Source organism: Pseudochaenichthys georgianus, chromosome 20 (genome assembly GCF_902827115.2).
Source record: "Pseudochaenichthys georgianus chromosome 20, fPseGeo1.2, whole genome shotgun sequence".
Classification (NCBI taxonomy): Eukaryota; Metazoa; Chordata; class Actinopteri; order Perciformes; family Channichthyidae; genus Pseudochaenichthys; species Pseudochaenichthys georgianus.
In genome coordinates, this window is record NC_047522.1 from 6,039,807 (window position 1) to 6,052,319 (window position 12,513).

The following is a 12,513-nucleotide window of genomic DNA, read 5'->3' on the forward strand; positions in this document are numbered from 1 at the left end:
AACATTTGAGCACTTCCTGTTTCCAAGCTGATTCACCGTTCTTAATCTATTACCTATCAACACAGATACCGGCAAAGCTACTGGCAGGCAGGGCCCCGGCATGTCCTGGAAAGAGTTGAGAGTGCCATACGCCCTTGAGCCTGGACCCAACACATATCAGTTAGAGTTTGTTGCGTTTTGTACACACACATCCTTATCAGGCTTCGGAGAACGCAGATGCTTTCTTGAAGGTGGGGGAGGTGGTTGACGTAGGCACGGTGATGAAGACTGGGGAGATGGTGTGCGTCTCTGCTTCGGTGATTTTGGTGGGTGTCGTTGAAGGGCGGGGGTAAAGGACATGCTGCCAGGGAGGGGGGGAGGTGGTTGACGTAGGCACAGTGATGAAGACGGGGGAGATGGTGCGCGTCTCTGCTTCGGTGATTTTGGTGGGCGTCGTTGAAGGGCGGGGGTAAAGGAAATGCTGCCAGGGGGGGGAGGTGGTTGACGTAGGCACAGTGATGAAGACGGGGGAGATGGTGCGCGTCTCTGCTTCGTTGATTTAGATGGGCGTCGTTGAGGAGCGGGGTTAAAGGACATGCTGCCAATCCTGCGTATCGCCTTAGTTTGGTCATGGAGGGTGGGCCAGGGTGAAAGGGTGAACGGAGAGTAGAGAGAGCTGTGGGGTGATGGAACAGTATCCTTAGAGGTGATAGTGGGGGTGAAGGGCGGGGGATACTCCTCTATTTGTCTCCCGTAATCAAGACATTCCTCAGGCGGGTGCAGTGATTTTCAAGGTTTTCTGAGCGATGTGTTGTGTCTTTCTCTTGCTTTGATTCCTCTTCTTGATTGTCCTTGGCAGAGGGAACAGATTGATGACGCAGGCAGTTGAATATGTTAGAGATAAACAATTTCACTCCTGACTTGTTCAGGCAAACTCCATTTGCCTTAAAAAGATGTCTACGGTCCCAGAAAAAGTTAAAGTTGTCAATAAAATGGACAGAATGGTCAGTACAGGCAGTTGAAAGCCAGGTGTTCAGTGCAAACAATTTGCTGAATCTCTCCACTCCTCTTCTGACTGGCGGTTTAGCGCCAATGATGAACACCTCTGCATTTAGAGAGCTGACAGTTTCCAACAAACATTTAAAGTCTTCTTTCAGCACTTCTGACTGTTGTTTCACAACATAATTTGTCCCAATGTGAGGTACCACATTTTTTACAGTCGGATGTTCAGCTCCAATATGCAGGATCTTCACAGGAAAGTCAGAGGCCATATCCTTGGGAAAGTACTTTGGTGTTGTTCTTACTACACAGACTTTTTACATCTCTTAAAGCAGAGTCGCCCACATTCAGAGTTTCAGGCCCAGTCGTTAGCTTTCCCTCTAGTCTTTTACTTTTGGAGTAGCTATTCGTTCTTACCCTGCTGTGTGAAGAGGACAGGTTATCCAGGTCATCAGAAAGAGATCTCCGGTTCTGGGTCAGTGGATCGTATCTGTTCTGGATTGGCACACTCGGTGGTTTAGGAGGATTGTTGTTCTCCCTTTAGCAGCTGTCCACGGCTGTTTAGTATGAATAGGGTTTGAAGAGGCGCTTTTTTCTCTGCCTGTTGTTCGTCCTCCCAAATCCCATGGAAAAGATTTACTCTTAGGCCTTGCACCCAGACATTTCCAGGGAGGACTACCACTTGTAGATTTATTACCCGGTACACAGCCCTCCTGTTGCTTGGAATCCTTATAGCTGCTAACTAGCTTTGAGTTAGCATGCCTTTGTCCATTATTTTGCAAGAAGGACTCTTTGTCTTCGTTAGCAAATATTTGATCTCAACTCAGAGATGGGGACTCGAGTCTGCGACTCGGACTCGAGTCGCACTTAAGTCGCACACATAGAGACTTCAGACTTGACTTGGACTCGTGACCAATAGACTTCAGACTCGACTTGGACTCGTGTGTTGGGACTCGTGAACAATCATTGTGTTTTCTATTTTTGGCGTATTAAAGGTGGGGTAGGTACATTTGAGAGAAACCGGCTCGAGACCGCTAGAATTTGAAAATACACAACCGGAGATAATCTGCTAGAGGCTGCTACTTCCTTATAGAGCCCGCCTCCTCCAACACACACGAACGCGCACATGACCAATGAGGGCACAAGATAAGTTTGTGCCCAGATGGAAGGCTGACAGGCAGGTAGGCCATCCAGTTATTTTAGCCGGGCTCATTACGCAGACGTGCGCGCCTCTGTTACTACCTCGTAGTAACACCATGGCGACCTGCGGCTGTACCCCTTGTAATTAGGTTCAACTACAAAAACTTCGAACAAAACGCAGGCGGCACCAACAAAAGGAGCGCACACTGCAAAGTCTGCAATATCAAAATCAAGGATGCTGGCGCAACAACGTCGAATTTAATCAGGCACTTGAAAACTCACCCGGAGAAGTCCCTCCTCTCGGCTGCCCCTCGTGCTCTCTCTCTCACTCTCTCTCTCTCTCAGCTGCTCCTCGTGCTCTGAAACTCACTTGAGGAACAGGTTACACGCCGTCAGCGCTGAGACGTGATCCACCATTGCTGAGTTCCGGATGAGAGCCACGTTCAGCGTCATCCACCACAGCGGACCCGAGTTCCACTAAAGGCACGCCGGGAAGGGTTTCAGGAGCCACTCCACACTGGGCGAATCACGTCTGGGATCCTACTTTTGCCCGCCGAGTGGATTTAGCACGAGAGGGAGCAACTCTTGCAGAGATAAAGAGTCGGAAGTGTGGTCCCGGCTCTCCTCTCGCCGCCCTTCTCGTCGCTCCTCACACCGCTCCTCTTGCCGCTCCTCTTGCCGCTCCTCTTGCCGCTCCTCTCGCCGCTCCTCACACCGCGTATCGCCGCTCCTCTCCGCGCCTGTGCTACCGGCGGAGATGTAAAGTGGATTAAATAGCCGGTGTAACGCGGTGGGATTACCTTCTCTACTCTGCTGTGCTGCTGTAGCTGAGGCCTGGTTCCACCTTCTCTGCTGTGCTGCTGTGCTGCTGTAGCTGAGGCCTGGTTCCACCTGCTCTGCTCTGCTGTGCTGCTGTAGCTGAGGCCTGGTTCCACCTTGCTCCGGGAACAGCGTAGATACTGTTGTGCTGGACTGGGAGAATGGTGGGTGTCGTGTTTCTGCTGTGCCTTTTCTTGGCTGTGCTGGACAAGGAGAAGATCGCTAGTCGTCCTGAAAAATCTACTGGATTCGGGTATGTTCTGCCGCCCGCAGTGGACATCCCCTGTACAGTTTCGGAGGTGTTGCACAAACAATTGCTGGTTGCACTGTCGCGGACATTCATTTCGGAAAATGTTTGTCTTTCTCACATGCCTGCCACGATGGTCCTTCAGAATTGTTTTTTAAACTCTAATCTCACTTTCGCGAAGTTTGCTGGTGACTCTAGAACAGCTGACAATGTATGTGTGTTGATTAAGAGGAAAAGGTGCTTGGTATTTTTATTGTTGTTACTATCAGGAAATGTACAGCCAAATCCAGGTCCACCTAGCAGTATTAGTCAAATAGCTACTCCTGCTGATTTTATATCTAGATCTGGGCTAGGTTTAACTAATTTAAATGTGCGTAGTCTGTTACCTAAATTAGATTTTGTCCGTATTTGGGCGAGTTCGACTGATGCTGATGTCATTGTCTTATCAGAAACGTGGCTAGATAAATCCATTTTGGCCTCTGACATATACATAAATGGTTACAGTGTATATCGTACTGACCGGCCTAAAAAAGGTGGTGGCGTTGCCATTTATGTGAAAAATAAGTTTTGTGTAACTAATATGGTTTCCAAATCTGTTAGTAAACAGCTAGAATTTTTAGCCGTGAATATTGAGGTAACAAAGGGTCAACAGGTCATGGTGGTGGGCTGCTACAGGGCCCCCTCGGCTGTCAAGGACTCTTTATCGTCATTGGCAAAACTGTTATCACAACTTTCCTACAAGGAAATAGTGCTGCTTGGTGATTTTAATTGGGACTGGTTAACTTCTGTGTCAGAGGATTTTAAAAACCTGTGTACCTTATTGAATTTTACCCAGATTATAGACAGTCCTACTCGCCCAAATATTAAGTCCCCAAATAAATCCTCCTTAATTGATCTAATTTTAACAAATGTTCCACATAAATACTCATCTGTGGGAGTATTTGCTAATGATGTGAGTGACCACTGTGTTGTAGCCACAATTAGGGACACTAAGGTCCAAAAGGTTAAACCACGTATCATCACAAAGAGAGACAAAAAACACTTTGTGGAGCAGGGTTTTTTACATGATCTGTTTGATTTTGATTGGGGTAAAATCAATCTGTGTGCTGATGTAGAAACCGCATGGTCTTATTTTTATCTTGGTTTTATGAAAATTATAGATAGACATGCACCTCTGCGTAAATTTAGAGTGAAGGGACGAAACAATCCCTGGTTTTCTGCTAAGCTGTCCAGTCTCCTTCATGAGAGAAATATTGCTTGGGCTAAGGCTAGGAAATCAGGCTCAGAGGTAGAATGGCTACGTTTTAGGCAGCTAAGAAATAGCTTCACATCTCAAATAAAAAGTGCTAAATCAAAGTACTATTTGTCGGTTACCACAGAAAACCTGAATAATCCTAGGAAATTTTGGAAAGCCATAAAATCGATTTCCACTGGTGATATCCCAAATGAGCTACCTCCGTGCCTTACCACAGCATCTGGCACTATATCAGACAGGGATACTATGCTAAATTGCTTTAATGAGCATTTTGTGTCTTGTGGCTCTCTGTTTGGCTGTGTGGCTCCTGTGAACGCTCCAATCCTTGACTCTGAACAATGTGGTCTGGAAAACCCTTTCAGTTTTACTCCTTTAACTATTGGTATTGTTCATGAAGCATTATCCAAGTTAGATCCTAGGAAACCGGCTGGCCCGGACAACGTAGAACCTTTCTTTTTAAAGATAGCTGCAGATTTTATTGCTCCACCTCTTACTTCTCTTTTTAACCTCTCCCTCAGCACGAACACAATTCCAAAAATATGGAAGTCTGCTTATGTCTTGCCTTTACTGAAAGGAGGGGAGGCAACTATTTTAAATAACTATAGGCCAATCTCTAAATTGTCAGTTCTGGCTAAGGTGCTCGAACGACTTGTGAGTGAACAAGTAAAGGAGTTTTTATGTATAAATGATATCCTGTCTAAACATCAGTCAGGATTCAGAAAGAAACACAGCACCATCACTGCGACAATGAAAGTGGTAAATGACATTACTACTATTTTAGATAATAAGCAGAGTTGTGCAGCTCTGTTTATTGACCTTTCCAAAGCATTTGACACCGTTGATCATCGCATTTTAAAGCAGAGGCTACTCAGTATTGGCATATCCAGCAATGCAGTGGGGTGGTTTGTAAACTACCTCTCTGAAAGGTCCCAATGTGTTCATTTTGATGGACTGTCTTCTGAATGGTTAAACATTTCTAATGGTGTACCACAAGGTTCTGTTTTAGGACCACTTTTATTCTCCATATATATTAACAGTGTAGGTGATAATGTGGATGAAGCTACTTTACATTTGTATGCGGATGATACTGTGATGTATTGTGGAGGTCCCTCCATTAAAGAGGCTGTTGTTAAATTACAGGCTGTTTTTAACACTATTCAGACTCTGCTCTCTGAATTAAAGCTTCTTTTAAATGTGGATAAAACCAAGGTAATGCTCTTTTCAAAAGCTAAAAAGACACCAGAGCCTGTTTTAGATATTGTAACTACGCAAGGAACAAAACTTGAAGTTGTTGCCTGTTACAAATACCTTGGTATCTCGCTTGATGATTGTCTCTCTTTTAAACTTCATGTCAATAACCTGCTTAAAAAACTGAGGGTTAGGCTAGGGTTCTTTTTCAGAAACAAGTCCTGTTTCTCGCTTGAGGCCAGGAAAAGGCTAGTCACTGTGACCTTTTTACCTGTGCTGGACTATGGTGATCTGGTGTATATGAATGCACCTGCCAATTACCTGAGCAAATTGGATGCTGCGTATCACAGTGCTCTGAGATTTGTCACAAATTGTAAAGCGCTTACACATCACTGTACACTGTATACCAAGGCAGGTTTACCATCAATCAATCAATCAATCAATCAATCAATCAATCAATCAATCAATCAATCAATCAATCAATCAATCAATCAATCAATCAATCAATCAACCAATCAATCAATCAATCAATCAATGTTTATTTATATAGCCCAATATCACAAATGTTACATTTGTCTCAGTGGTCTTCACAGTTTATACAGAATATCAGTATGACAATACGACACCCTCTGTCCTTAGACCCTCACATCGTACAAGGAAAAACTTCCAAAGAAAACCCAGTTTAAAGGGAAAAATGGGAGAAACCTCAGGGAGAGCAACAGAGGAGGGATCCCTCTCCCAGGACGGACAGACGTGCAATAGATGCCGTGTGTAAATTGAAAAGATAATACATTTGCAACATAGGTAGTCCAAATGTTTGGAAATGCATGTGTGTATAATAGGAAGATGAATCCACGAGGATATCCATCCAGGACCTATGATCCAGGACCACAGCCACGACTCAAGATCCAGCGCTCGCGATCCAGGACACAGGACCGCAGGATCATCCATGACTCCGGATCCCAGCGTATATAGACACCAAAAAGAAAGACATTTGGGGAAGCTGGGTTAATCGTCAACCATCACTCTCTGTACGGAGGCTCAGTCATTGGTACACGTTTATTTATAAAGCTTTGTTGGGTAAACTCCCGTATTATATCTGCTCTCTGATAACACAGAGAGTTGCAAGCAGCTATTGTCTGAGATCACAGGATGTAGTCTTGTTAGATGTGCCAAGAGCAAGGACTGTCTTAGGTAAGACAGCTTTTATGTGCGCAGCTCCACTTGCTTGGAACAATCTTCAGCAAGAATTGAAACTGAGCAATCTCATTCCTCTGCATGTTTTTAAAGCTAGGCTAAATGAAATGCTTGCTGATACAATGGGCACTTGTAAATGTCTATAACTATGTATCCTGTAAATATAATGTATAATGTCCTTTATTGTTTTATGTTTCATGTGGAACCTATATGCTGCAGGTCTCCCTTGAAAAAGAGATCTATGATCTCAATGGGACCAATCTGAATAAATAAAGGTTTGAAATGAAATGAAATGAAAGTGACATTAACGCATATGGACGGTTAGCAAACATGTTTAGCTCAGCATCAGCTATGTAATGTTAACTTAGCTTGCTACTAGCTTTGTAACTGAATATTTGAAAAGATTAGTGAATTGCTTGTCACACTTGTTTGAGTTGAGTGGCGTTGACTTCCAACTCTTGACATGACATAAAAAAGGTCGGTAACGTTAATCATTACCCGCTTTTAAGTACTTTTAACAGTTTCCCTGCGGGGGATTAATAAAGTATTTGTGATACTGATTTCTGATTCTGAAGTGTTTTGCTTATAAGTTGTTTGCATTTAGCTAAAGTGTGATGTTTTTCCTCATATTGCATTGCAATAGCCTGTTTAAAGTGATCATATAACAAACAACTAATCAGTACTGATACTGTATGCTAATAGATATAGGAGTGATAATAACACAGTAAATGCTTTGAATTTCTTAGATATAGCTGTGCAGTATTCTTAACAGACTGGATAGCAGCAGACAATAGAAGGCTTATTACAACCAGAAGAGACATGAGACTTTTATTCTTTTAGAGACTTGAGACTTGACTTGGACTCGTGACCAAAGACTTGAGACTTGATCAAGTCTCACCCCACAAAGACTTGAGACTTGACTTGGACTCGTGACCAAAGACTTGAGACTTGATTTGGACTTGCAAAAAAAGACTTGTGAACATCTCTGTCTCAACTTGACGACAAGGAAATAGTGCCACTTGGCGATTTTAACTGGGACTGGTTAACTACAGTGTCAGAGGATTTTAAAAACCTTTGTATCTCATTAAATGTTACTCAGATTGTAGACAGTCCTACTCGCCCAAATATTAAGTCCCCAAATAAATCATCCTTAATAGATCTCATTTTAACTAATGTTCCCCATAAATACTCATCTGTGGGAGTATTTGAAAATGATGTGAGTGACCACTGTGTTGTAGCCACAATTAGGGACACAAAGGTCCAAAACGGTAAACCTCGCATTGTCATAAAGAGAGACACAAAACATTTTGTGGAGCAGGGTTTTGTACATGATCTGTTTGGTTTTGATTGGGGAAAAATCGATCTGTGTGATGATGTTAAAATTGCATGGTCTTATTTTTATCTTGGTTTTATGGAAATTATTGATAGACATGCACCCCTGCGTACATTTAGAGTGAAGGGACAAGACAATCCTTGGTTCTTTACTGAATTGTCTAGTCTCCTACATGAGAGAAACAAGGCCTGGGCAAAGGCTAGGCAATCAGGCTCAGAGGTAGAATGGCTACGCTTTAGGCAGCTAAGAAATAGCTTCACATCGCAAATCAAAAGTGCTGAGTCTAAGTATTATCTGTCAATTACCACAAAAAAGCCTAAATAATCCTAGAAAATGTTGGAAAGCCATTAAATCGTTATCTACCAGGGAAAGCCGTAATGAGCTACCTCCGCATCTGGCACTATATCGGACAGGGCCACTATGTTAATTTGTTTTAATGAACATTTTGTGTCCTGTGGCTCTCTGTTTGATTCTGTTACTAACTCTGCTTCTGTGAACACCACAGTCTGTGACTCTGAACAATGTGGTTTGGAAAATCCTTTCAGTTTTTCTCCTTTTATTGATGTTGTTCATGAAGCCTTAACCAAGTTAGATCCTAAGAAACCGGCTGGCCCGGACAACCTTTCTTTTTAAAGATAGCTGCAGATTTTATTGCACTCTTTTTAACCTCTCCCTCAGCACAATTCCAAAAGTATGGAAGTCAGGTTATGTCCTGCCTTTACTAAAAAGAGGGGAGGCCACTTAATTAAATAATTATAGGCCCTTCTCTAAATTATCAGTTCTGGCTAAGGTTCTTGAACGCCTAGTGAGTGAACAGGTAAAGGAGTTTTTATGTATAAATGACATCCTATGTAAATATCAGTCAGGTTTCAGAAAGTAACATAGCACCATCACTACGACAATGAAAGTAGTGAATGATATTGCTGGTATTTTGGACAATAAGCAGAGTTGTGCAGCTCTGATTATCGATATTTCCAAAGTGTTCAATGCCGTCGATCATATCTTGAAGCAGAGGCTGGCCAGTATTGGCATATCCAGCCATGCAGTGGGGTGGTTTGTGAACTACCTCTCTGAAAGGTCCCAATGTGTTCAATTTGATGGGCTCATATCTGAGTGGTTAAACATTACTAATGGTGTACCACAAGGTTCCGTTTTTAGGTACACTATTATTCTCCATCTACAACAGTTTAGGTAGACGATACCGGGATGTATTGTGTAGGTCCCTCCATTAAGGAGGCTGTTGTTAAATTGCAGGCTGTTTTTATTATTCAGACTCAGCTCTAACTAAAACTTCTTTTAAATGTTGATAAAACTAAAGTAATGCTATTTTCAAAAGCCAAAAAGACACCAGGGACCGCTTTGGATTTGTTTATTGCACAAGAATCAATACTTGAAGTGGTTGCCACTTCAAATGTTGATCAGTATGTAAATCTGTAACTGTGTTGTATGATGTCCTTTTTGTTTTTCTGTTTTGTTTTTATGTCTTCATGTGTAACCTACTGCTGCAGGTCTCTTGAAAAAGAGATTGATGATCTCATGAGATTCACCTGATTAAATAAAGATTTGAAAGGAACTGAAAACATGTTTTGTGTCCCATGGCTAAATGTGATAATACTTCTGTAAACACAAGCATTTAAAATAAAATAAACTAAATCCAAACCAACGCCATCCCCTTTTCACAGTTTCTACAGAGCAGTTGGATGGCTGCAGTTTAAGTTGAAGGCATTTGTAAAAGTTTTGCAATTTCACCAAAGTCATATGCTGTGCCAACATTCCAAAAATAAAAACAGATTTACAAAAGCCTTTGTGAAAGCACAGTTTATTGGTATATTGACATTAAGAAAAGCAGCAGTCAGTCATCTGGAACTAAAGACCTGCAAAAGCAAAAACATTTGTGAATCATCAGTTGGATGATGGATACAGAAAGAAGCATTTAGCAAATTGTGTCTTACCAGCAAGGTCTTTAGAAGACATATTTGTTTGGAGCGTGCCAGGGAACAGGCTCTCCTGGGATGTAGCGGGTTTGAGCAACTTGTGACCTTTTGCGTTGGTATCTCGAACGCGAGCTAAAGGAGGAGACTGGCTCTAGACCAGCCACCTCGCTGAAGACTGGCTCAGGTTCCTCTTCACCAGCAGGTTCAGAGCTCAAACCAGGCCTAGCTAAGCTACCATAGTCGACAACTTGAACATTGCCGTTATACCCATTCCCTGCATATGCAACCTCAGGCTCACTGACCTGAGGGTTGTTATGGCGCCCATCCATCCAACTAGCATCTTTAAAATTATAATAGCTACCAACATTGTCCTCTGGAGCACTGGTGTCATATCTAGATGCTGCATAAGCAACCTCAGGTTCACGAACCACAGGGCTGTTATAGCGTTCGTCCCTTAAACTAGCATCGTCATCTTTAACCACAGCCATGTTAGGGCTGCGGTAGAAATTTGGAGCCCTGTAATTGCCAGGGCCAGCACTGGAACTGGCCTCTAGAAGAGCGGGACCAGCCACCTCGCTGAAGACTGGCTCAGGTTCAGAGCTCAAACCAGGCCTAGCTACCATAGTCGACCACTTGAATATTGCTGTTATACCCATTCCCTGCATATGCAACCTCAGGCTCACTGACCTGAGGTTTGTTATAGTGCCCATCCATCCAACTAGCATCTTTAAAATTATAATAGCTACCAACATTGTCCTCTGGAGTACTGGTGTCATATCTAGACGCTGCATAAGCAACCTCAGGTTCACGAACCACAGGGCTGTTATAGTGTTCGTCCCTTAAACTAGCATAGTCATCTTTAACCACAGCCATGTTAGGGCTGCGGTAGACATTTGGAGCCCTGTAATTGCCAGGGCCAGCACTGGAACTGGCCTCTAGAAGAGCGGGAAGTTCAGGAGCGTTGTTAGATCTCAGTACGGGTACAACTGGTAGATAGGAGCTGCTGCCCGGGTCAGATCTGGCCCTTCTTCCCCAATACCGATAGCTAGACGGGGGTGGCCAATGCATGAAGCGTGGAGCAGCAGTTTCTGTTTCAAAAGGAAAAACATGTTAGCAATTTACTCTATTTTATTGTAAAAATCTTAAGGCAATATCGTCTCACCTTGTTGTATAGGACGACAGGTTATGTAGCCAATAAGCATGCAGGAAATCCACAACATCCTGCAGAGAGATTTCATTTTAGATTAGGTTTAAATCTTACCAATCAATAAGCTACAAGTCAGTTGTCTACGTACATGATTTTAGTTAGAGATCCAGGTACATTCAGGATATGTACGCTGTGTGATTTCTTCTTGCAACTGTAGAGGTAAAGCATAGACAAAAGTGGTCATATTAACAATTAGGTAGCACAAAGTACAAATAAAAAAATGAGACACCCAAACCACAGTTAATACCTGCTAACTGCAACAAGCGTCTCCAACAAGCAGCTTTCCACAATGTCTTCAGAATCCAAAGAAGCTTCTTTTAAAGGATCCTCAAGGCTGTGTTAATTACTGTTTAAGTGGGAACACCTGCCAACAAGGACAACTGAGGTGTGTTCAATGTGAAAAGGTCCAGCAACCTTTCATTGACAATACATTGTATGAATCATGAATAAAACATTGAAAAGACACAAATGTGTCGGGAGCAACCTACATTTATATATTATATGTTTGTACAGTAAGTGCGGCTAAAGTATAAAAATACTAAGTGTTCAAAAAATGTATTGGTTGTTGAATTGTCTTTGTTTTAATTTTTATATAATGCACGCCCTGCCGTGGTGCCCTTGAGCAAGGCACTGGACATACCCCTTCCCCCCCACTCCCATTGCTCCCCGGGCGCTGTACCAGTGGCGCAGCTGTGTAACCACGTTGGTTTCCAAATCAGCAAGCAACTCACATTTTTAGCCTTGAATATTGAAGTGGCAAAGGGTCCACAGGTCATGGTGGTGGGCTGTTACAGACCTCCCTCAGCAGTCAAGGCAAGTTTATTTATATAGCACCTTTCAACACAAGGCAATTCAAAGTGCTTTACAAAAAATGAAAGACATTAAGAAAATGGCATTTAAAATCAGTCATTAAAAAGCAAAGATAATGAAATAAACATTAAAAGAAAAATTACATGGATAAAAGTTACAGTGCAGTTTAAGATATGAATAGTTCAATTAAAAGTAGCGGCAAAAAGAAAAGTCTTCAGCCTGGATTTAAAAGTAGTCAGAGTTGCAGCGGACCTGCAGGTTTCTGGGAGTTTGTTCCAGATATTTGGAGCATAATAACTGAACGCTGCTTTACCATGTTTAGTTCTGACTCTGGGGACAGAAAGCTGACCAGTCCCAGAAAACCTGAGAGATCTGGATGGTTCATAATTTAGCAGCATGTCAGAA

The 12,513-nt window shown here is 42.7% G+C and overlaps 1 long non-coding RNA gene across 1 annotated transcript; it reads right to left on the reverse strand.

Moving 5' to 3' along the window:
• Nucleotides 1-9,948: 9,948 nt before the first annotated feature.
• Nucleotides 9,949-11,592, reverse strand: LOC117465910 (uncharacterized). The gene is made up of 5 exons (XR_004554222.2): nt 11,546-11,592; nt 11,387-11,449; nt 11,254-11,312; nt 10,110-11,179; nt 9,949-10,031 (listed from the first exon to the last, which is right to left on the reverse strand). It is a non-coding gene; the product is annotated as an uncharacterized lncRNA (long non-coding RNA).
• Between the last annotated feature and the right edge of the window lie 921 nt (nt 11,593-12,513).